This window comes from Pelophylax lessonae, assembly GCF_965119305.1.
Source record: "Pelophylax lessonae genome assembly, chromosome: 1".
In the NCBI taxonomy this organism is placed as follows: Eukaryota; Metazoa; Chordata; class Amphibia; order Anura; family Ranidae; genus Pelophylax; species Pelophylax lessonae.
Genome location: NC_138768.1, coordinates 626,147,115 through 626,172,134, shown reverse-complemented (window position 1 = coordinate 626,172,134; position 25,020 = coordinate 626,147,115).

Sequence of the window (25,020 nt, the reverse complement as noted above, 5' to 3'; positions counted from 1 at the left end):
TTGTCTGTTTACAAGCTCCTTCTGTCTATGACAATTTGTGCAGCATGCAACGCATATCTTCAGCCCAAGTGATATTTATGGCTGTTTTCTGTCAACAAGAAAAAAGAAAAGACATCAGCCATTTTTTTTTCTACTAACTTAGCAGAACATACCTGCAACTTTTTTTGACCGATGAGGTTATCGAAAAAATTGTTGTGGAAACCAATCCAGGAGCAACAAGACGCAGCGCATCTGCGGTTTTCAAGGAGCAGGATGTGGGAACTCCTGGGCCTAATTATTCTGCAGGGAGTGGTGGGGAAACCCCTACAGAAGTGGTATTGGACCACCAACAAATTATTGGCCACTCCTTTTTTTGGCACCATTATGTCGGAGTACAAATTTTAGCTCATTATGAGGTATTTGCACTTTACCAATAATGACGTTTTTGATGAGACTTCTCATCCAGCTCCGAAGCTCAAAAAGATCTGGGACATTTACCAACTCATTTTGAAAAATTTCCAGGAGTCCTATGTCCCAGAAAGAGACATTTGTATAGACGCAAGTCTTATGGCATATAAAGGGAGACTCAGCTGGATACAATATATTGCGTCCAAGCAAGCACGCTTTGGCATAAAGTCATTTATGCTGTGTGAATCCAGCTCTGGATATATTTGGAATTCGGTCCTATACACCGGGAGAGGAACCAAGTTCAACCAAAGGTTCATCAGCTATAGGATGGCAACCGCTTCAGTTCTGACGCTGAGTGAGCCTCTGCTGAATCAGGGGTACTGTGTCACCACAGACAATTTCTATACATCACCAGAACTGTTTGAGTTCCTCCTACAACACAAGACAGATGCGTATGGGATCGTCAGAGCTAACCGGCGTGACATGCCCCCCAGCTTTGCCAACAAAAAGCTGAAGCCCGGAGAATTAGTTGCCTGGCAGAAAGGAAAAATGTTGGCACTGAGATGGCGTGACAAAAAAGATGTCTGCCTGATGAGTACCATCCATAACACCCCCACTGTCATGGTACATACAAAAGGGGGAAAAGATGTTCTGAAACCGCAACTGGTCATGGATTATAACAACACCATGGGAGGTGTGGACAGAGCTGACCAGGGCATGACTTTCTATCCGGCAATGCGGAAACAACAAAAAAAATATTATAAAAAAATATTCAGGCACCTCCTGGAGCAGTGTTTGTGGAACGCATTTATTCTCCTAAAAAAGAAAAGTGACAGGCCTGTGGTTCATGCAGACTTTGTGTGGAAAATTGCTGAGCTCATATTTCTCAGGCACCAAACACCAACAGTAAGTAGATCCGGACGCCGTGCTGCTGGTGTTGTGAACCCCGAACGACTGACCGGTCGTCATTTTATGGACCACATTCCACCGACGGAGAAGAAGACTGCACCCACAAGGATGTGTGTGGTGTGCTGTTCCAAGCGCAAAGACACTGGACGGAAAATCAGAAAGGAAACGCAGTACTACTGTCCAGACTTTGACATTGGACTTTGTGCTGTACCCTGTTTCAAAATTTTCCACACCCGGGACGTTTATTGAAGCAATATGACAAGTAATATTGCATCCTTTTTGGGAAAAAAAAATAAAAATATTGCATCCTTGTTTGACAAAAAAAAAAATGTCAGTGTTTTTGATTACGTTATTTACTATAATTTATTGAATAAAAAGTGTTATTTTTTGGGAAAAAAGTGTTATTATTATATTATTATTTTATAGTTATTTATTATATTATAGGATTTTGTGTTTCAAACTTTATCATACCCGGGATGTTATATAGAAGAACGCACAGTAAAAAGAAATCATATATAAATAGTTGGTTTAGGCTGCTCATTCTCAAGAATTACATGCAAAATAATGGTACCGCTTTCAGCACCTTAAATCCGAAAGAATCATACCGCCAGGGAGGTTAACCCTTCCCTGCCAATGGCAGTAACAGTGCATATTTTTAGCACTGATTACTGTAATAATGTCACTGCCCCCCCCCCCCCAAATGACAAAAATCTTTCCTGTAGTTAGTAGACGCAATAACTTTTTTGCGCAAACCAATCAAAATACGCATATTGCGATTTTTTTTTACCAAAAATATGTAGCAGAAAACAAATTGGCCTGAAATGTTAAAAAATTTAGATTTTTACATTTTTTTTGGAAATGTTATATAGCAGAATGTGAAAAATATTGTTTTTTTTTTTTTCAAAATTGTCGCACTTTTTTTGTTATAGCGCAAAAAAATTAAAATCACACAGGTGATCAAATACCACCAAAAGAAAGCTCTATTTGTGGGGAAAAAAGGACATCAATTTTATTTGGGCACAGCGTCGCATGACCGCGCAATTGTCCGTTAAAGTAACGCAGTGCCGAATCGCAAAATAGGGCCTGGTCATTAAGCAGCAAAATCCTCCGGGGCTAAAGTGGTTAATGTACTACATAGCATTAGGATGATGATAACAAATTGCTAAAATGTGGTTTGTAAACAGTAGGCACATTTATAACATTATGTAAAAGATGACGTTGAGATATTATGTACCTCTAACATAGGATCAACAAATTTTGAGGTTGTACTTGATATAAACAAAACATAATATTTCCGTCATGTTGTAGACATTTGTATGTGTGCAGAATAAAACAATATGTTTATTCTCATGGGAAGTGTAATCAGCACCATCTTCACAATTTTCTGAATTTGGATCTGCATTCAAGTTACTGGAAACGGCACAATTACTGCACTTGACCAGTAAAGTATAAAGTAATCTCATGTTGTAGGGTCTGGTGGGAACAATCGGGAATGTGTTTTGCAGGAAATTCTAACTATGATAACTGTATTGACTAATCAGGATATCATAGGGCTGCTTTGAGTTAACATACTTAGCAAAGTAAATGGTCACTGAGTTTACAGTAGTAAGTAAAATGAATGTGTGTTCGCCTCAAGCTATCATATGCTAGCAAACCTCCTCTTAATTTATTGTCATTCACTTTGCAAAGTGAACATGCACTTTCCACAATAAACATTCACTCTGCTAGGTGAACACACTTTACTCCTTTAGTACATTAACTATAGATCATTTTAAGCATTATTTAATAAAATTGTCAAATTGTCTTAGATTACATAACAAAATAAATAAATAAGTATGACGGCATATAAAACGTACTACTCTCTCAGCAGAGGAGGACTGGGCCAGGGGGCATGGGGGCAATTGCCCCCTGGGCCGCTCTGATGTCCTGTATAAAGGCTGCACCGCTTCTGCCACAGACATGCCTAAAGGATTCCTGGTGGAGAGAAGAAAAAAGTCCCCGCCACTGACCTACTGAGTGCGGTTTGAAGACAAGGGCAGAGCGCAGGCCTCCCTCCCAGGATGGTCGTGTAAACTGTGTCTGAGCAGAGTCCGGTTCCATACCCCACTGGAGACTCTCAACTGAGCTGTCCCAGCTCCCCCCAACCGCCCCCTGCTGGCCAGGTTTGGAAACAGGATTCAGCCAATGAGTAGAGTGTACCTGGAGCAGGGCTTTAGGCTGGAATGGGGGTCAGGAGGAGGATGGGAAGAGGGAGAGTGGGAGGGGGGACGAGTTGCTGCAATATAGGCCTCTGGTTTGTATTTGCCCCATGGGCCGAAAGTTGCCAGTCTGCCCCTGTCTCTCAGACAGAGGCTAGAGTAGTAATTGGCAATACAAGCCAATAGCTGCTACTGTAGTCTCTTTTTCCTGAATAGCTGGCAGCTTAGCTCTGTCTTTCCTTTTAGTACAATGAAGTATTTTCAGTACAAGGAGGGTTGCAGAGGAGATCAGTGGAGGTACAGGGCTGCAAGATTAGATGGAGGCCTGTAGAAGTGCCTGGCAGCTTTCACATGAGGTATGGGGTTGTGAGAGCTCTGTATTCTTTGTCTGTCAAACCCACTCTCCTCTGTGTGAGTTTTGTCGTTCAAAACAAATTAAGTATTTGTTTCCTTATAAGCAGTGTGGTTGAACAGCAAACACTTGACATTAGCTTCACAATCACTGCACAGGTCCACTGATTGATTTAGCAAGGATTTTCAACTCATTGATGATTTAGGAAAATAACACATAACAAAACATACTTGGTACATTTCTGCAATACATGCACATTTCTCCTTAATACATTGCAAGTACTTATAGTACCTGTTGATCTGCCAGAAATCCAATGAGCTCCTAACCTTTTGTGCACTTTGCCTCTACTGCCCTAAAATCTAAAGCAATACTATCAGTTCTACGTAGTTCCCCTCTGTAGATTACAGAACATACCCTTATGTTATAGAGATAAGGAGAGGGGAAGGTGTTCTGTTCTGTAGTCCAGATGAAGAATTTAGGCAAAGATGACAACACGGTTGGTCGCTGGCTGGTTTGCAACATTGTGTTTCCCCTTGCTGCTGCTGTAGCTGCTTAAATGCTGGCACTGCTCATCCCTAAAGCCATGCCTAGTTCTGCCCAGAACCCTTTGGAATGACTGAACATTGCTCTTTCTACAGAAGATTGGGGAAAAGGCCATGCTCAGTTTCCCCCATCCTCTCTAGAACTGTCTAGCAGGATGCATGGGAAATCCAGCTTCCCAGCTGCATTTACCATTCAATAGAGGTAAATTTATTTTTTCCTAAGGCACTTAACATGCTAGCTGGCATAGAAACAGTATTTACCGTAATATCCATTTTTTGGAGTTCTATGTGGATTCAATTATTCAGAGAATGTTGAGTTATACTGTCACGCATGGGAGGATTTGTACACTGGCAAACAAACAACAGTGGGCACTCCCAGTATGCTTCAGTTTTGTAGGAAAGCAGTACTTCGAGGTATGAACATAAGCAGGGGACAAGGATCAAGGTTGATAGTGGCAGGTCCATAAGTAGGGACACTGCAGGCTGCCTTAACACTATTAGTGGTATGTGAACTGGGAGGTCCAATGCTGTGAGATTACTCCCCTTGTGCTTGGGATTCAACATGTTGCACTGCTTAACGGGGACAATATAGTTGAGCATACCAGGTAACAACTATAGATGCTCAAAAAGACTGCTGAAGGCAGGGAAGATTCAAATGGCTGGAGATGACTAAGTGACTGTAGGCAGCATCAAGGTCTAACTGAGGTAAAATCACGTGTCTCTTGCAAGGAGAAATGGCTGGAAGATGCCACCTCATGCAAACAGAGTAGGGAGTGCTCACATGTGATACCCCAGTTTGTGACCCCCTTTCCATGACCCCACAATCTTCAGTCTAGCAGGATCTGGGTACAACCTCCAAAGCTTTTGCTGAAAATAGCTGCATAAAAAGCACAGCTTGGCAACATGTAGATTAAGTCACAATAAAAGAAAAAGAGAACATTGAGAGTATATAAGTTAAAGTCTCATCTGAGAAAAAAAAGTCAATCCTCCTAGGACACTAGCATAAAACTGAAACCTGTTGGGAGTGAGAGAATATACCTGGCTTGCTGCTGTAATTTGTTTGCCAGTATCTAAATCCTCCTGTAGGCGGCACTCTAACTCAATCATCTCTGAATAATTGAATCCTATGTCCCTTAAAGTGATAATAAACCCGTACATTAACCCATCAAAGTGACTAGCCACAGGTGATACACAGTGGGTAAATTTATCTTCCTACATAAGCTGTATTTGTTTATTTGCATTTTTCTTTCCTCTATAGTCTTCCAAAGTGTACTGTTTAGATGGTATTTCTCAGTTTCCAGGAGGAAAGGGGGGAGATTTGATATCACATACTGCAGAGCAAAGAGCCCAGCGTTCTGAGTGTAATCTGAGACCTGAGTGGATGAAAAGGACACACCCCGTCTATACAGCCTCACTGGGATACTTTCATGCCTGAGGCTGTCAATCACTTGTGTGTGCTGGGAGAGGCACCTTCATGGATTGTTTGGTGTCTTGAAAAGAAGTGATTCATGCAGATAGCAGAGGAAGGAGACAACAGACAGGAACCACATTAAGTTTTATAGACTGAGGCACATATATACTATATGAGGATATGCTTTGCTCATTTTTTATTTCAAAGGTTTACACCCACTTTATTGAATGAGAAAAAAAATACTTTTTCTTCTCTGAAAGGGAAAAAACTTGAGGCCTTAGATGGACTGTAGGATATAAACGTCAGGTCACTAGCCTGGCTGTGTTGTCTGGAAGCACTGTGTATATCTCAGGATTGGGTGGACAGAAATAAAAAACCTTTGGCAGCTAAAACGGTTCTGGCCCCCCCCCCAGCCCCCCCCCGCCAGAACACTCTGGTCAGCGCTGATCGGGAGCCGGTTGGCAGATCTTTTTCGGTTATGACCCGTCAACAGAAGCCAGCTTCTGTCAGACTGTCTACTGTACACACAGCCGGATGTCGCCTGGTTTCTACTGCCCAATGCCGCCCTGCATTCGGCCCGTGTGTACTAGGCTTTATCTAGAGGAATTAAATATTCTAAAAAGTGGAGTTTAAATATTCTAAAAAGTGGATAATTACATCACAGGCATTTATAAATAGAATGGTTCTAAATATAGTGTAATATAAATAATCCTAATAACATAGCTAGCTAAAGATTTTTTTTATTTCTAAAGATACTTGTACAAAGTTTGTCATCCTAGTTTAGCAAGTGGTTTTTTGATGTTTTTCTCTTAAATTATGCTTTATTATTTTCAGGTGCTTCATTAAAGTTGTACCACATGCCTAAATGGTCCAAAACCTCTTCCTGCACTGCTGTTCTTCTAAGGCACATGCAGTTAGAGAAGAACTTTCAAATTGGGGAAAAGCATTGGGGAGTCCTCAGTTTTCTTTTAAGTCACTAGTTAGCTTAATATTCAAAATCAAAGCCAGACAAAACCAGAGATGTCAAAGTGGATTTAAGGTTATGGCATGCATAAAAAGGAGATAATGCTCCCTCTCCGTGATGTTCACAGCAATTAGTGTGAGCAAAACTCAAAATCACATATGCTGTACATCACATAGGCTGCATGCCCAAGACATGAATGGGCTTTGTCTGCCAGCCACAACGTCATACAGTGTCTGTATCTTTTAGGGATCAGTTATGTGACTCAGCTCTGCCCAGTGTGAGACAGCTCATGAAAGTGTTCAAATGAACCTATTGATTGTGGTGAATATTGTATGACTGTTTTGTGTTGTTTGCGTGTGTTCCTGCAATTATCTTTTTGTTCCTGTAATATTGCGCAAGAGCGTTGGTATGATTCTTTAAATAAAATTGCTGTTTGGAATTTTTTAATCCTGTTTTTATTCATGTTATTCCTCTATGATCTTATATTCAATGCAAGATTTCATCATACTGTATAGCCCAATAGTCAGCTTTGCACAATAAGAATGGAGACTAAAGTTGAGCGGACACCTGGATGTCCGTGTTCGGCGGGTTCGGCCGAACTTGAAAAAAAAGTCTGGGTCCGTGTCCCAGGCTTTTTCCGAACTTTACCCGGACACCGAACCCCATTGAAGTCAATGGGGACACGAACTTTCAGGCACTAAAATGGCTCTAAAACACCAATAGAAAGGGCTAGAGTGCTGCAAATGGCAGCAAAACGTAGTTAAGAGCATGGCGAGTGCTCTGCAAACAAATGTGGATAGGGAAATAACTTAAAACAACAAAAAAAAACAGAAAAATAAAACAATGTTCTTCATCTGTGAAGGACGAGGCCCATATGGAGTAGGAGGGAGGTTGAGGTGGTGGTGGATGTGGCGGTGTCATAGGCGTGCGCACAGGGTGTGCCGGGTGTGTCCCTAGGGCACATTAGCATTATCGCTCTGTTTGCCAGTGAGGAGATGGGAAAGATCTCCCTCGGACCTGCTCTGCCATAAGAGAAGTGCCACACACTTCTATTTCACTTTGCCAGCAGGGAGAGTAATGTACCGGGGCCATATACATGTAGGCAAACACATGCATGTGTATTTAAACTTTGGGGTGCACACCCTAATGCAATAGGCTGCGCACACCTATGGGCGGTGTAGGTGGAAGCGGCGGGGGAGGAGGACGAGGTAGCCAACACTGCTTTTTTTCAGTCATTTTAAATGAGGGTACACCCCAAAAGAGTGAGAACGATCAAAAATAGAACAATGGCTGGGTAAGGTCGGTATCCATCTCTATTCTGCACAAGGTACGGAAAAATCCTGTGGGATCCATGCCTGGTTCATTTTAATGAACGTGAGCTTGTCCACATTGTCTCTGGACAGGCGGCTGCGCTTGTCTGTGATAACGCCCCCAGCCGTGCTAAATACCCGTTCAGATAATACACTGGCTGCAGGGCACGCCAGCACCTCCAAGGCGTAAAGGGCAAGCTCAGGCCATGTGCCCAATTTGGAGACCCAGAAGTTGCAGGGGGCAGTCCCGTCATTCACTACATGTAGGCGTGTGCACACATACTGCTCCACCATGTTGGTGAAATGCTGCCTCCTGCTAAGACGTTCCATATGAGCTGCTGGTGCTGCTGTTTGTTGTGGCGTGCTGACAAAGCTTTTCCACATTTCGGCCATGCTAACCCTGCCTTCTGAGGTGCTGGCGGTGCCCTGGTTGCGTTGGCGACCTCTTCCTCCTCCTTCTCTGCCTTGACCTTGTGCTTCCACTGTGGCCCCGCTGTCAGGTGGGAATACCAGCAGTATCGCGTCTACCAGCGTGCGCTTGTACTCGCGCATCTTGCGATCGCGCTCCAGTGAGAGAATTAAGGACGGTACGTTGTCCTTGTAATGGGGATCCAGCAGCGTGGCCACCCAGTAATCAGCACAAGTTAGAATGTGGGCAACTCGGCGGTCGTTGTGGAGACACTGCAGCATGTAATCGCTCATGTGTGCCAGGCTGCCCAGAGGCAACGAAAGGCTGTCCTCTGTGGGAGGTGTATCGTCTGTGTCCTCTGTATCCCCCCAGCCACGCACCAGTGATGGCCATGAGCTGGCCTGGGTGCCACCCTGCTGTGAACATGGTTCCATCTCGTCCTCCATCTCCTCCTCCTCATCCTCCTCATCCTCAAGAACTGTGCCCCTGCGGGACAATTGTGTCCCTGGCGTTTGTGGGTGCAGGAACCCACCCTCGGAGCCACTTGCGAATGACTGCCCTGAAAGCCTTGGAAATGTTACCTCTTCATCCTCCTTCTCCTCCTCCTCCTCCTCATCCTGTGCCACATCCTCTTCCATCATTGCCCGAATCGTTTTTTGAAGGAGGCTTAGAAGTGGGATAGTTAAGCTGACAACGGCGTCATCGGCACTGGCCATGTTGGTGGAGTACTCAAAACAGCGCAACAAGGCACACAGGTCTCGCACGGAGGCCCAGTTATTGGTGGTGAAGTGGTGCTGTTCCGCAGAGCGACTCACGCGTGCGTGCTGCAGCTGAAACTCCACTATGGCCTTCTGCTGCTCGCACAGTCTTTCAAGCATGTGCAAGGTGGAGTTTCACCTTGTGGGCACGTCACATATGAGGCGGTGAGCAGGAAGGCCGAAGTTACGCTGCAGCGCTGACAGACGAGCAGCAGCAGGGTGAGAACGCCGAAAGTGCGCACAGACGGCCCGCACTTTCTGCAGCAGCTCTGACATATCGGGGTAATTTTTAAGGAACCTCTGCACCACCAAATTCAGCACATGCGCCAGGCAAGGGATGTGCGTCAAACCGGCTAGGCCCAGAGCTGCTATGAGATTTCGCCCGTTATCGCACACCACCAGGCCGGGCTTGAGGCTCGCTGGCAGCAACCACTCATTTGTCTGCTGTTCCATGCTCCTCCACTACTCCTGCGCGGTGTGTGGTTTTTCCCCCAAACAGGCAAGTTTTAAAACTGCCTGCTGTCGTTTACCCCTGGCCGTGCTGAAGTTGGTGATGAAGGTGTTACGCTGACCGGATGAGGAGGCAGTAGAGGATGAGGAAGTGGAGTAGGAGGAGTTAGGAACAGGAGGCAAACTGAAGCGCCCTGCAATCCTCGGTGGTGGAAGGACAAGCGCCAAATTTACCCAGTGTGCCGTTAGGGAGATATAACGCCCCTGACCGTGCTTACTGGTCCACGTATCGGTAGTTAAGTGGACCTTGGCACAGATGGCGTTGCGCAGTGCACACCTGATTTTTTCCCCCACTTGGTTGTGCAGGGAAGGGATGGCTTGCCTGGAAAAGTAGTGGCGGCTGGGCACGACGTACTGTGGGACAGCCACCGACATAAGGCTTTTAAAACTGTGCGTCTCCACCAGATGGAATGACAGCATTTCAAAGGCTAGGAATTTTGAAATTCTGGCATTTAGGGCCAGGGATCGCGGGTGGGTAGGGGGGTACTTCCTCTTCCTCTGAAGTGTTTGGGGGATGGAAAGCTGAACGCTTCCACGGGACATTGTGGAGATGGTTGGTGACCCAGTTGGTGGTGTTGCTGACAGATCGTCTGTTTGCGGGGTGGCAGGTGCCGGTATCACTACGGATGTGGATGGAGAGGCCGAGACTGCAGCAGAAGAGGAAGCAGGAGGAGCCAGAGACCTTTCTTGGTTTTGAAGGTGTCTACTCCACTGCAGCTCATGCTTTGCACTTAGATGCCTGATCATGCAGGTTGTGCTCAGGTTGAGAAGGTTTATCGCTTCAGGCTCTGATTGCACAGGGTGCAAACCACTCGTGTCCTGTCATCAGCACATTTTCTGAAGAACTTCCACGCTAGAGAACTCCTTTGAGCTCGCTTTGGTGCGCTCGTTCCCTTGCTGCGTTGGGCAGTAGCAGGCGTAGTGTCTAGGGCACGGCCGCTCCGCTTCTGCACCCTGCTCCCTCTTCTGCTGTGCTGGTGGCTCTGTGCGACCACCGCCTCTTCCTCCAAACTACTCAGGTCACCTGCATGACCTTCATTCCATGTGGGGTCGAGGACCTCATCGTCCTCCACATCATCTTCCACCCAGTCTTCACCCCTGCCCTCCATGTCGGTCTCCACAATTCTGAATGCCGCAGCAGTTGGCACCTGCGTTTCGTCATCATCGGAGACGTGCTGCGATGGTCCTTCCATGTACTCATCTTGAGAAATAAGTGGTTGGGCAATATGACGGTCTCCTCATATTTCTGTAATTTATGATCTTGCCCTAGAAAGGTGTTTATTGAATAGCGGAACAAAACAACAACAGTATCGCACGGGTATATCTCACAGTCAAATATGCAAACTATGCCGCAATTTAATTTTTTTTACCCCAAAAGGGTGTATATTGAATAGCGGAATAGAAAAAAGGATAAAAAACGGTGTATCTCACACGTACAAACACAGGCTAGGCCCCAATTAAAATTTTTTGTACCCTAAAGGGAGGATGAGGAAGAGGAGTAGGAGGAGTTCGGAACAGGAGGCAAACTGAAGCGCCCTGCAATCCTTGGCGGTGAAAGGAGATGCGCCAAACAAATTTAAAAGGTGTATCTCACACGTAACGATACAGACTATGCTGTAATTTAATTTTTTACACTCCAAAAGGGTGTATATTGAATAGCGGAATAGGAAAAAATGTTATAATACGGTGTATCTCACACGTACAAACACAGACTAGGCCCCGATTACAATTTTTTGTACCCTAAAGGCAGGATGAGGAAGAGGAGTAGGAGGAGTTGGGAACAGGAGGCAAACTGAAGCGCCCTGCAATCCTCGGCGGTGGAAGGAGATGCGCCAAACAAATTTAAAAAGGTGTATCTCACATGTACCGATACAGACTATGCCGTAATTTAATTTTTTACACTCAAACAGGGTGTATATTGAATAGTGGAATAGGAACATTTTTATAAAACGGTGTATCTCACACGTACGAATACAGACTAGGCCCCGATTACAATTTTTTGTACCCTAAAGGCAGGATGAGGAAGAGGAGTAGGAGGAGTTCGGAACAGGAGGCAAACTGAAGCGCCCTGCAATCCTCGGCGGTGGAAGGAGATGCGCCAAACAAATTTAAAAAGGTGTATCTCACATGTACCGATACAGACTATGCCGTAATTTAATTTTTTACACTCAAACAGGGTGTATATTGAATAGCGGAATAGGAAAAATTTTACAAAACGGTGGTGTATCTCACACGTACAAACACAGACTAGGCCCCGATTACAATTTTTTGTACCCTAAAGGCAGGATGAGGATGAGGAGTAGGAGGAGGTCTGAACAGGAGGCAAAATGAAGCATCCTGCAATCCTCGGCAGTATGAGATGCGCCCCAAAAATTGGAAAGGTGTATCTCACGCGTACCGATACAGACTATCCCGCAATTTAATTGTTTTTACCCCAAGGGTGTAGATTGAAAGCGGAATAGAAAATATGATATCAAAAGGTGTATGTATCTCACACGTACAGACCCAGACTAGGCCCAAATTATTATTTTTTGTACCCCCAAAGGCAGGATGAGGAGTAGGAGGAGTTCGGAACAGGCAGGAGGCAGACTGAAGCACCCTGCAATCCTCGGCGGTATGAGATGCGCCCCAAAAATTGGAAAGGTGTATCTCACACGTACCGATACAGACTAACCCGCAATTTAATTGTTTTTACCCCAAAGGTGTAGATTGAATAGCGGAATAGAAAATATGATATCAAAAGGTGTATCTATCTCACACGTACAGACCCAGACTAGGCCCAAATTACTATTTTTTGTACCCCCAAAGGCAGGATGAGGAGTAGGAGGAGTTCGGAACAGGCAGGAGGCAGACTGAAGCACCCTGCAATCCTCGGCGGTATGAGATGCACCCCAAAAATTGGAAAGGTGTATCTCACACGTACCGATACAGACTATCCCGCAATTTAATTGTTTTTACCCCAAAGGTGTAGATTGAAAGCGGAATAGAAAATATGATATCAAAAGGTGTATGTATCTCACACGTACAGACCCAGACTAGGCCCAAATTACTATTTTTTGTACCCCCAAAGGCAGGATGAGGAGTAGGAGGAGTTCGGAACAGGCAGGAGGCAGACTGAAGCACCCTGCAATCCTCGGCGGTATGAGATGCGCCCCAAAAATTGGAAAGGTGTATCTCACACGTACCGATACAGACTATCCCGCAATTTAATTGTTTTTACCCCAAAGGTGTAGATTGAATAGCGGAATAGAAAATATGATATCAAAAGGTGTATGTATCTCAAACGTACAGACCCAGACTAGGCCCAAATTACTATTTTTTGTACCCCCAAAGGCAGGATGAGGAGTAGGAGGTGTTACGAACAGGCAGGAGGCAGACTGAAGCACCCTGCAATCCTCGGCGGTATGAGATGCGCCCCAAAAATTGGAAAAGTGTATCTCACACGTACCGATACAGACTATCCCGCAATTTAATTGTTTTTACCCCAAAGGTGTAGATTGAATAGTGGAATAGAAAATATGATATAAAATTGGTGATTTTTCAATAGCACATGTGAACAGCAGTGTCTTATATCAGTCAGCTCTGCTGCAGGCTATGGAGGGGAAAAAAAAAGAAAATTCCCCTTTTAAGTTTGTAATTTTTAAATAGATTAGTACAGACTATGCCACAATTTAATTTTTTTAACCCAAAAGGGTGTATATTGAATAGTGGAATAGAAAAAAGTGTATAAATTTTGAAATAACTCAATAATAGCACATGTGAATACAGCAGTGTATTATCACAGTCAGCAGCACTGAAGGAAAAACGCTGCACACAACTGACTGATAAAAAAGATTTTTTTCTCCCTCCTCCTCAGCGGGGCATAAAGATTGTGTTCACACCACCCCACACACAGCAAAATCGATGTGGACCACTGACCCTGCCTATCTCCAGCCTTGCCCTAAAATGATCGATAAGATCGGTCACTGCTGGCACTGCAAACCCTCCACACAGCAAAATCGATTGTAGAACACTGACCCTGCCTATCTCCAGCCTGGCCTTAAAATGATTGATAAGATCGGTCACTGCCGGCACTGCAAACCCCCCACACACACAGCAAAATCGATTGTAGAACACTGACCCTGCCTATCTCCAGCCTCGCCCTAAAATGCCCTAATATCTCGCCCTGCCGACTCCTGTCCCTGAATTCTTTTCGGACACAATATAATTTTTGACTGTCTGTCCCTTATCAGCAGCCAGCACGTATGATGTATGCTCTGTCCCTGTACTACAGCAGAATGACGCAGCGGCGCTCGGTCTCGAACTTATAAAGACTTGGTCACATGCTTCAGATGGCCAATCACAGCTACTAATACATTTGTAGGCATGGCTGGGATGGCTTAAGGCACACCAGTTAAACGCTTGTTGATTGGCTGTTGAAAGCCCGCCATTAAAAGCGCGCCAATACATACAAACCCGGAAATAAAATGACCGAACACGGATTTTAAACCCGAACATACAGTAAAGTTTTCGGGTCCGTGTTCGGGTAACCAAAATCCAATTATTCGGTACGAACACGAATAATACAGTCCGTGTTCGCTCTACACTAATGGAGACCTGTTTTTAATAGGCACTATTTGCTATATAGCAAATGATGGTGAACAAATATGATCTAAAGGGTTTTTGGAATATTTGCAAATTTCACAGAGATGATTTATGTGATGGCACCTCTTAGTCCAATATGATCATTTGCTATTTTTATTATTATTATTTTTAATAATAATACTGATTATACAGTGCTTGCCTCTCCTTAGGCATTTTATCTGCTTGGCCCCAGCGGTATGCAAATATGTGGCCTCTCGGCACCTGGCCCTTAGCGCTGAGGGCCCGCATATTTGCGTGAATTGCTGGGTATACACCTGTGCTGAGAGCGTGTGCCCTGCGCGCTCCAAGCACAGCTTCCGTTCCCTAGCCAAAAGTTTTCGGACCAGGTGACCGTCCTGACAGCCAATCACGGCGGTCACGTGATCTTTTTTTTTTTTTTTTCCCCAAAAGCTTTATTTGAGACATACAGATACAAATACAGCTCAGTGTTATAAAATGGTTATACATATGAAAAGGTAGAGCATAACTAAAGCCAACAATTATATCTAATAGTAAACAGGTGATCTGCAGGAGTTACTACATTAACCAGTATCTTATGAAGTCATCTCTACCATAGTAAGAGTTTGCATCAAATGATACATATGTTGAGCCCAACCTGGTATTAAGGCAAAACCTATAATAAAAAAACAGAATGATGATTTAATGGAGGAGTTGTTTAGAGAGTCTGAAGATAAAATGTGTGACTATACACGTGATCTTAAGCTGCGCCCTGTCTTCCGATGTCATAATCCTCCTAAAGTGCCAAGGATCAGCCAGCGCTAGGAGGTTAAATTGGTAGGTGAAGAAGAATACATAAGTATTTCCATTAATAGATGAATGGTAGGCAATATTCCACTATAACAGAGTACTGAAAGATGAATAATGCACTTCTAACTCCATTGCGTTGTGTTGAGATGGTTGTGATGTACCTTGCCAGTCTTGGGCACGCAACATGCTATGAGTTATCAAACCTGTCTCAGTAATTGGAGGTTGAAATGACAGATATGCACGATATGGATGAGAACTGAGACAGAGACAGAAAAGGGCCAAGATTTTAAAGGTGTCCCAGGAGATCACACAGAGGTTGTTGGTGGAAATAAAGGATCAGAGCAAGTAGTCAACAACAGTACAGTAGGAAGGCCAGTTACCAAAGTTGTGCAACAATGAACAAATTTACTACATAGCAGAGTCCTGCATACAGGCAGGAAACTTGGTAATATTACAGTGGACAGCATGAAAGTTAAAATTAAGAATACTAAGTAAAGCTAAAAGGTTCCAATGCAAGAGAAATTGGCATTGGCAACAGACACATAAACTTATTGTATTGTATACATTTCTTGTTACATCTTGCTTTTAACAAAACAAAAATTTGTTTATGGGAAAAAAAAAAAACTTAGGGCCTAATTTACCAAAGCAAATGAACATGATCAGAGATAAATGACTACAGTATGCTTGCTTCACAGATCTTTCTGAATGCATGAATGTACATATGTGCTTGCCTCAACAAAAGTTTTCAACTTGTCCATCCAACAGAAGGCGATCTAACAATCAACTTTTGTCAAACAGGGACAGCTAAACACTGATGGAAATTTGTCTGGTCCCTGCTGAACCATCCAGAATTGAATCAGTCCATGGCCAACTCAAGAAGCCAGTGTTCCATGCTATCAGAGCAAAATAAGGTAGCATATGTACTGGGTTTCACTATATTTTTTGATAACAATAATGTACATTGAATGCAGTTTTATTTCTACATGCATTTTTAACCACTTGCCGACCGCCCGCTGCAGGCTGGCTCGGCTGCGGATATCAACGTATGGGTACGTCAGTTCGCGGAAGCGGTGTTGGGGCCAAGCGTGTGCTGGGCACCCACGATTGCTCCCTGCTGAGAGAGAACTACGGTCAGCTGTTGTAAACCCAGCTGACCGTTCTTCTCTCTGAAATGATCACAGAGTGCCTGTGATCCTTCTATATAGGATCACAGGTTTCTATGGTCATTTCACAAGCCTATCCTCCATACAGTTAGAAAACACTCCCCTAGGCTCACACTTATCCCTTTTGATCACCGCTGTGTTAACCCCTTCCCTGCCAGTGTCATTATTACAGTAACAGTGCATACTTTTAGCACTGATTACTGTAGTAAAGTCACTGGTCCCCCCAAAAGTGTCAAAAATATCAGTTAGGGGTCTGATCTGTCACAATGTCGCAGTCCCGCTAAAAATCGCAGATCGCTGCCATTACTAGTGTAGCACCCTACAGGTAGGTGCTAGGTAAAGGTATAGTGGGCCTTGTCTGCCTAACAGCAGGGCTGTGATTTATTAGTTAGGGTGTCAGGGATTCCAGACGTGCCTGCTGAAGGGAGAAGTGTCCCCACTGGCTCCTGTGAGAGGCTCTCATAGGGCAGTGTGGGAAGCCCAATCATCGGGCACATCACAGCTTGTAACTACCCCAGAAGGCAGATTTTGCCGCAAAGGATTCTGGGAGTGGGTATAAGTTTGGGGGAAGTGCGCGGCACAGTGTCTTTGGCGGGAGCAGAGTCCCAGGAGGGAGAGTACGGCTGTCTCTCCTCCTGTCTGAGGAAGAGGATATCTTGGGATGCCGCCTGAGTATCCAGAGAATGCTGAGTTGTGCTGAGAGCCTGCGGAGAGCGAGAGGGGTCCAGTCCCAGGAAAACCTACACAGGTCGTGAGTACTGAGGATTGCCCCTGGGGGTCTGCCTGAAGTTAGAGGGGACCACTCCGGAAGAGGTTCTGGGATCCAGTTATCAACTAGCTGAAAAGGGGGTACCTAGGTTGAGGACCCTGAAGTTGCAGAGGGGGTACATAGTCAGTGGACCCTGAAGAGTTCAAGTGTAAAGGGGGCACCTACAGTTGGGCCCTGATTTGTACAGTGTGCACCAGTGAAGTTACAGCTTTACCGAGTTCTACATTATACTACCTCAAGCGAGTGCAAGGCGGAGGGAAAGTATACAGTGACTTTAGCAGTACCGCAGTGTCAGAAGTCTTACAGTTCACAGTCCTGGATCTTCTGGACTTTAAGTCGAGGATTTAGCATGTCTATCAAGTTACAGAGTGTTCTCAGTGTTGGAGAGTGTTGACTGACGCCGGTTGGCGTCAAGGAAGCATCAAGGGGCATTTTTCAGGAAGAAAGTCCCAAGTGTAATTAGTTAAAGCCTAAAGGAGTATCCCACTCATTCCCTTCTCCCATCCCCTTTATCTACAATTAAAACCACAAACAAAGATGCCGGAGTTGTCTCAGTCTCTACATCCAGGGCTGCAGCTCACATGGGCTGGAAAGGTAACCGGTAACGATGGAAGACCCACATCAGGCCGCAGGCCTGGACAACCTGCTACACTAGTAAAAAATAAATTAAAAAAAATGTAAAATAAACAAAATTCAGCGCTGAACTTAAAATAGATAAAAAATGGACTAGCAGCTGGCACTCAAGGGCAACCTAAAAAACCTCCAATGTACATAAGATAATATAGTGCAGCGCAATCCTAAAAATATAGCAACCACCAATATGATGATAATATTTCAAACTTTAAATGAGATCATAAACATATAAATATAGTCCAAAATTGCGAAGCCAGAAGAAAGTGGAGTCCTTTGATGCAGATGATGAAAATAAGAGCCCAAAACAGACTGGTGAACAGATAGAGTATGTGCTCAAAAATTCCCACCACCAAGCATTTTCTGCCTCTCTCCTTATGGCATTGACCCTGCAGGGTCAAAAAGCATAATATCATCTACTCTCAGGGAACACAGCTTCCAAATGAATCGCTACACAAGCCCTGCAAGATCCCTCAGCAAGATGTAACAGCTGGTCTGATATACCAAATCCGGAAAAGCCTCCTCTACTGCCACTTACAGCAATGTCTTCTCTCTACTTTCTCCTTCACTTTCTTCTGGCTTCACAATTTTGGACTATATTTATATGTTTATGATCTCATTTAAAGTTTGAAATATTATCATCATATTGGTGGTTGCTATATTTTTAGGATTGCGCTGCACTATATTATCTTAAATAAATAAAAATGACATAAATCTTTCCCCTAGTTTGTAGATGCGATAACTTTTGCGCAAACCATTAAAAATACACTTATTGGAATTTTTTGTTTACCACAAATATGTAGCAGAATACAAATTGGCCTAAAATGATCAAATACCACCAAAAGAATGCTCTATGTGTGGGAAAAAAGGACATCAATTTTATTTGGGTACAGTGTCGCACGACCGTGCAATTGCTTGTTAAAGTAATGCAGTGCTGAATTGCAAAAAATGGCCTGGTCATTAAGGGGCAAATCCTTCTGGTCCTGAAGTGGTTAAAACTGTTAGCAGTGGATAGACAGATCCAAACACTTCAGAGGCCTGTCATGGCCAGCCAGAAAGTGTGATCATCATCCATGAAATGTGAAATAACTATATTAATTCCCGCGCTGATAAGATAATAAAACAATATGAATAAACCAAAAATTAATATAAAATAGTGAATAAATGCTCTCTTTCAAGAAATAGATACGTGGACATAAATATATAAAAATGCATATAAAAAAATATATAGGTGCAAATATTCAGCTGCTGCAACTCTAAGGCTGCATTCACATGTCAGCGTATGATCGCGGGCAGAACCGCCGCGGTTCCGCCCGCGATTCGGAGATTTATTGCAAATCGCGGGACGCCTAGCGTTGCCTGTTGATTTGCAATAGCCCCCCAAACGCCGAGCGATGTTGCCGCAATTTACGCCCGCCGAATCGCGGCAACATCGCGCAAACAAAATCGCGGGACGCAATACGCTCCAAAAAAGTACAAGATTTTGTTTGCGCGATGTTGCCGTGATTCGGCGGGCGTAAATCGCGGCAACATCGCTCGGCGTTTGGGGGGCTATTGCAAATCAACGGGCAACGCTAGGCGTCCCGCGATTTGCAATAAATCTCCGAATCGCGGGCGGAACCGCGGCGGTTCTGCCTGCGATTATACGCTGACATGTGAATGCAGCCTAAGTGAACCTTAGGTAAAATATATAAAAAAACTAAATTAAGCAGCGCTAGCATATAAAAACTACAATAACAATTTAGTGATATTTGTGAAAATAAATAAGTAAACAAATAGTCCATGTGATATCAGTGATGAAATCCAAATAAAGTGCTCCAGTGCAGAAATAACTTATAAAGTGCTCCAAGGTGATGATGACCCCTCTTGGCTCCCCACTCACCACAATGTCAGATTGTTAGCGCTTGAAGTATACACAGAGCTTCCTTTCAGGAACTATTGTTCGGTATATTCGTATATCTTCAGATAGAAGTGGGTATGATCCGCCTCCGTATCCACCATTAAAACATAAAAGGACCGCACATAGTGAAGTATGTATTAACGATTTATTGCCAAATTAAAGGTTTAAAACATACAAACAAAATAAAATGGTATCGCATTTATCACAAACTCGTGGACGCTACAGTTGGCGTGCGTTCCACAGTGTGACCAGGAAGTGCTTAACCGGAAGTGATGAAAACGCCCAGAGGGAGGGCGAAACGCATTGACGCAACTTCCAGCACGGACAAGACGTATCGTCACTTCATGTATTTTTTAATGTTTTCAGATGAGATTCACACAACTTAAAACAAGGAAGCAACTTTCCAATTAAAAGCAATTAGAAAATGTATGAATCTGGGAGAGGAAAGCTGTGTGAAAACATGTATTAATAGACTCCTAGCTGCATGTAAAGCAGTTCTGCACAGCTTATTCAAGTACTTTAGATGAGTTCAGTAATGGAATAGTGGAAATGACTTTACTCTCAGTTATGTAGTAGGTTGTAGCTGTGGCTAATAACATCATAGTAATGTAATGTGTAGAGTCCCAACAATCATTCTGCGACTTTACAGCATATAATATCCTTCTAACCAATTACTAATGAAACAACCTAAGTGAAGCTAAACTAACATATAATGGACGATTAAATGAGTATGCTGTCATTTAGAAAAAATATTCTCAAACTTACATAACTGGGAGGTGACGAGAATTTCATTATTTTAAACTTAAAGCTGACTGGCTAACTAATTCCCCCATCTCTGCAAATTTAGATGTCATCATTATGAATCATGAAATGAATACATCATCCTTTATAGAGTATCGCCAACTCATATGAAGAGTTGTTTTGGAGACCATCAGACCTGGATGAAAATTCATAGTTTCCTGTTTGGGAGAAAATAATTTAGAACCACAATTTGTTCCAAAATCAATAAAATGACAATATGACTTTTGCCTATATGATATTATTTTCAATGTAAAAGCACATTACCAGGAAGTCATTTTATTGTATTTAAATCTGCTAGTTCATCTAACACTCTAGGAACTTGAAAATATGGAAAGACAAAGCATAACCCTTGGTTAGATATGATAATCTATTTTCTATATCATTACGTAGAATTTTAGTATGATTCTGAACTAATTCCTTTAACCTCTTCCTGACCGCCCGCCACCGATTTACTGTGGCAGTGTGGCTCTCTTGCGCAAACCGACGTAGACCTACGCCGGTCGCGCGCCTGCAGCTAGGGGGCGAGCGTGCGCCGGCGGCGAGCTCTCGCCCCCAGTAGGCAGCGGGGACTCTGATGCATGGGGCAGGCAGCTCCGATTGCCGCCTGACACCCGCAATGGTTCCCCGCTGACAGAGAAGAACGGTCAGCTGTTGTAAACAAATGAGAGTGCCTGTGATCCTTCTATATAGGATCACAGGTCTCTGTGATAATTTCACAAGCCACCCCCCCCCCCCCCCCCCCACAGTTAGAATCACTCCCCTAGGCTCACATTTAACCCCTTGATCACTCACAGTGTTAACCACTGCCAGTGTCATTATTACAGTAACAGTGCATATTTTTAGCACTAATTACTGTAGTAATGTCACTGGTCCCCCCAAAGGGGACCCTGTCAGTTAGGGGTCTGATCTCTGTGCCGCAATGTCACAGTCCTGCAAAAAATCACAGATCGCTGCCATTACTAGTAAAAAAAACCAATAAAAATAACATACTTCTTTCCCCGTAGTTAGTAGACGCAATAACCTTTGCGCAAACCAATCAAAATACGCTTATTGCGATTTTTTACCAAAAGTATGTAGCAGAAAACAAATTGGCCTGAAATGTTAAAAAAAATTAGATTTTTACATTTTTTGTTTTCGAGAATGTTATATAGCAGAAAATGAAAAATATATATATTTTTTTTTCAGAATTGTCGCTCTTTTTTTGTTTTTTAGCGCAAAAAATAAAAATCGCAGAGGTGATCAAATACCACCAAAAGAAAGATGTATTTGTGAGGAAAAAAAGGACATTCATTAAATTTGGGCATAGCGTCGCACGACCGCGCAATTGTCCGTTAAAGTAACGCAGTGCCGAATCGCAAAATATGGCCTGGTCATTAAGGGGGAAGTGGTTAAGGAATACCAGTTAGAGGAAACATTAAAAAAAAAAGAGATACTACAAAAACATGAATGGAATTGCTCAATTTTTATTCCTCCAAAATTACAAATGTGTCTCCACTTTTTCCCCTTCAATGCCCTTTATACATAAATTATTTATATATTGTGTTTTACTAGCAAAGAGAAAAATCAATTGTGCTTGCAGATGTACAAATCTTCTATAAACATGAACTTAGAGCTGCTCAGACTATGTAGAAGATTATAGATAAAAGGGAGGGTGAAGCGCTAGGATACAGAGGTGGGGGACTACACAATCTGTTATCAACATCATATACTGTATAGGCAAAGGTGTGCGCAGCCTATTGCATTAGGGTATGAACCCCAAAGCTCAAACACTTTGCATATTGACAGTGTCCGTAAAGCAGTGGACGGTGTCAGTAGGACAGAGATTGTTGTCAGTAGGGCAGTGGACGGTATCTGTAGTTTTTTAATATTTTATTTTTAATTTTTTACAGTTTTAATTATTTTACTACTAACAATATTTTTAGAGCTCCGTTAGGGGGCTTTGGTGAAATATCACCTTAACAGGGGGAATCTGCGCCACATAGCGTGATCAGAGTGTGCCCAGGCACACCTGGCACACCCTGTGCGCACACCTATGTATAAAGGTTAAAATGGTATTAAATCCAAAAGCAAACATTTATTATATTTCAGCTTACCAACCCTTAGATGTTATAGCTGCATTCATTTTCCTTTCCTTTATTTTTATCTGGAGATCCAGCCGGTAAGTCTGTTTTTTTTTTTTTTTTTTTGCATGAGAACAAGCTCTCCTGCAAAATGCAAGTCATCATGTTGAAATAATCCATTTACCACTGACAGGGGATTATTACAATGAGAGTTTTTTGCTTATTTCTGTAAAACCTTTATCCCAAAAAAAAAAAAAAATACTACTGTAACTGCTAATGTAACTGCCATATGGACCGGAGGTTGGCTTCAATTTGTTAGTGTATTTAAATCTGCTGGTTTATCTAACACTCCCCTGCCCTCAGACCAGACTTGTATAAAGTACTCGAAATTTCTACTTGAGTAAAAGTACAAGTGCTCGATCAAAAAATTACTTGAGTAGAAGTGGAAGTGCTCGCAGAAAAAGTTACTTAAGTAGAAGTACTAAAGTATTCAACATTTTTTTTACTTAAGTATTGCAAGTAGTTTTTTCAAAAAATTTGCTACTTAAGTACTAAAAGTAAAAAGTACCAGTAGTTTTGAAAAAAAATTTCTACTCAAGTACTGAAAGTAGAAGTACAAGTACTGTGTTATGTAGTTATTAAAGAAATAAGTCAAAAGTTTGAACATCATATTGTTTTTATTATTTCAAATGATTTATTCAAATGATTAACCTGTGTTTGTTAGTAGTTTCTTGATGCACTTCAAGCGCTGTAGCACCATTTATTTGTTTGTTTCATATTTTCTTTTTATTGGAAAGATTTGGTATAGCAGCTTTTATTATACACAGCCTTTATTTTCCTATGCGCTGATTTACAAATGACATTATACACATTTTTTTGAGCTTTATGCAACCTCCATCTACTGTTCTGGCAGTGGTAATTTTTTTAAAAGTAACGAGTAACTATGCAGCACAAAAAAAAGATACTTGAGTAGAAGTATCGAAATCATCGAAAAAATGTAGTGAAGTAAAAGTAGAAGTAGGAGAAAAAAATTCTACTCTAGGAAAGTACAGATACCACATTTCGGTACTTAAGTACAGTACTTAAGTAGTTCTACTTCGTTACTATACATCTCTGCCTCAGACTGACAGTGCTTTTGTCCAAAGGTGCCCCTGTGCATATTCAGCCAGAGTGGAGGCACTCTAATACAGGAATGTACATGGAAGAAAATGTCCATATGAGATGCACATCTCTGCAAACCCCAGGTAAGAAAGTGTAACAGCCTCAGTCCAAGCTCCAGCCAAGCCATGCCCCAACATGTTTTACTCTGCCCCGAAATGTAATCATGGGGGTGGAGTGAAACATGTTGGGGGCTGAGCCTGTTATACTTTCTTACCTTTCTAAGCAGGCCAATTTTCAGCTTTTAGCGCTCTCAAACGTTGAATGACAACTACTCAGTGATACAACACTGTACCCACATGACAATTTTATCCCTTTTTTCGCACAAATAGAGCTTTCTTTTGGTGGAATTTATTCATCATTGTTTTTTTTGGTTTTTTTGCCACTATAAATCAAAAAAAGACTGTCTAGATAACAAAATGTAAAAAAGACCGAACATTTTATACAAAAAAAATAAATTTTTCTTTGTTTCTGTTATAAAATTTTGCAAATAAGTAATTTTTCTTTATAAATGTTGACCAAAATTCATACTGCTACATTTCTTTGGTAAAAATAACCCAAATCAATGTTTATTATTTGGTCTTTGAGGGTATAGCGTTTGCAAGCTATGGTGTCAATCACTGAAAATTGATCACACCTGATCACAACTGATGTAATTCCTATCTCAGTTCTTGAGACACTAACAAGCCAGGAAAATACAAATACTCCCCAAATTACCCCTTTTTGGAAAGTAGACAGTCCAAGATATTTAATACGAGGCATGCTGAGTTTTTTAAAGTTGTATTTTTTTCCCACAATTCTTTGCAAAATTTAGATTTTTTTGTCACAAAATTGTCATATTAACAGGTTGTTTCTCCCATATGGCATATGCATACTTGCAACTACACCCCAAAACACACTCTGCTTCTCCTCCTGAGTATGGCGATACCACATATGTGAGACTTTTTCACAGCCCATCACATACAGAGGCCCAACATGCCAGCTGTTCTAGGGACATAAATTACACATCTAATTTCTTGACTACCTATTACACTTTTGAAGGCCCTGGAGCACCAGGACAATGGAAACCCCCACTAACTGACCCCATTTTGGAAATCAAACACTCCAATGTATATTCTACGAGGCATAGGGCACTGATGAGCACTGTAGTGGCACTGTAGTGGCACTGATGACCACTGTAGTGGCAGGGTAGGGCACTGATGAGCACTGTAGTGGCACTGTAGGGCACTGATGAGCACTGTAGTGGCACTAATGGTACTTTAGTGGTATTGTTTGGCACTGTAGTGGCACTGATGGTACTTTAATGACACTGATGGCACTGTGGGCGCACTGTAGTTCGCTGATGAGCACTGTAGTGGCACTGATTACCACTGTAGTGGCAGCGTCGGACACTGATGA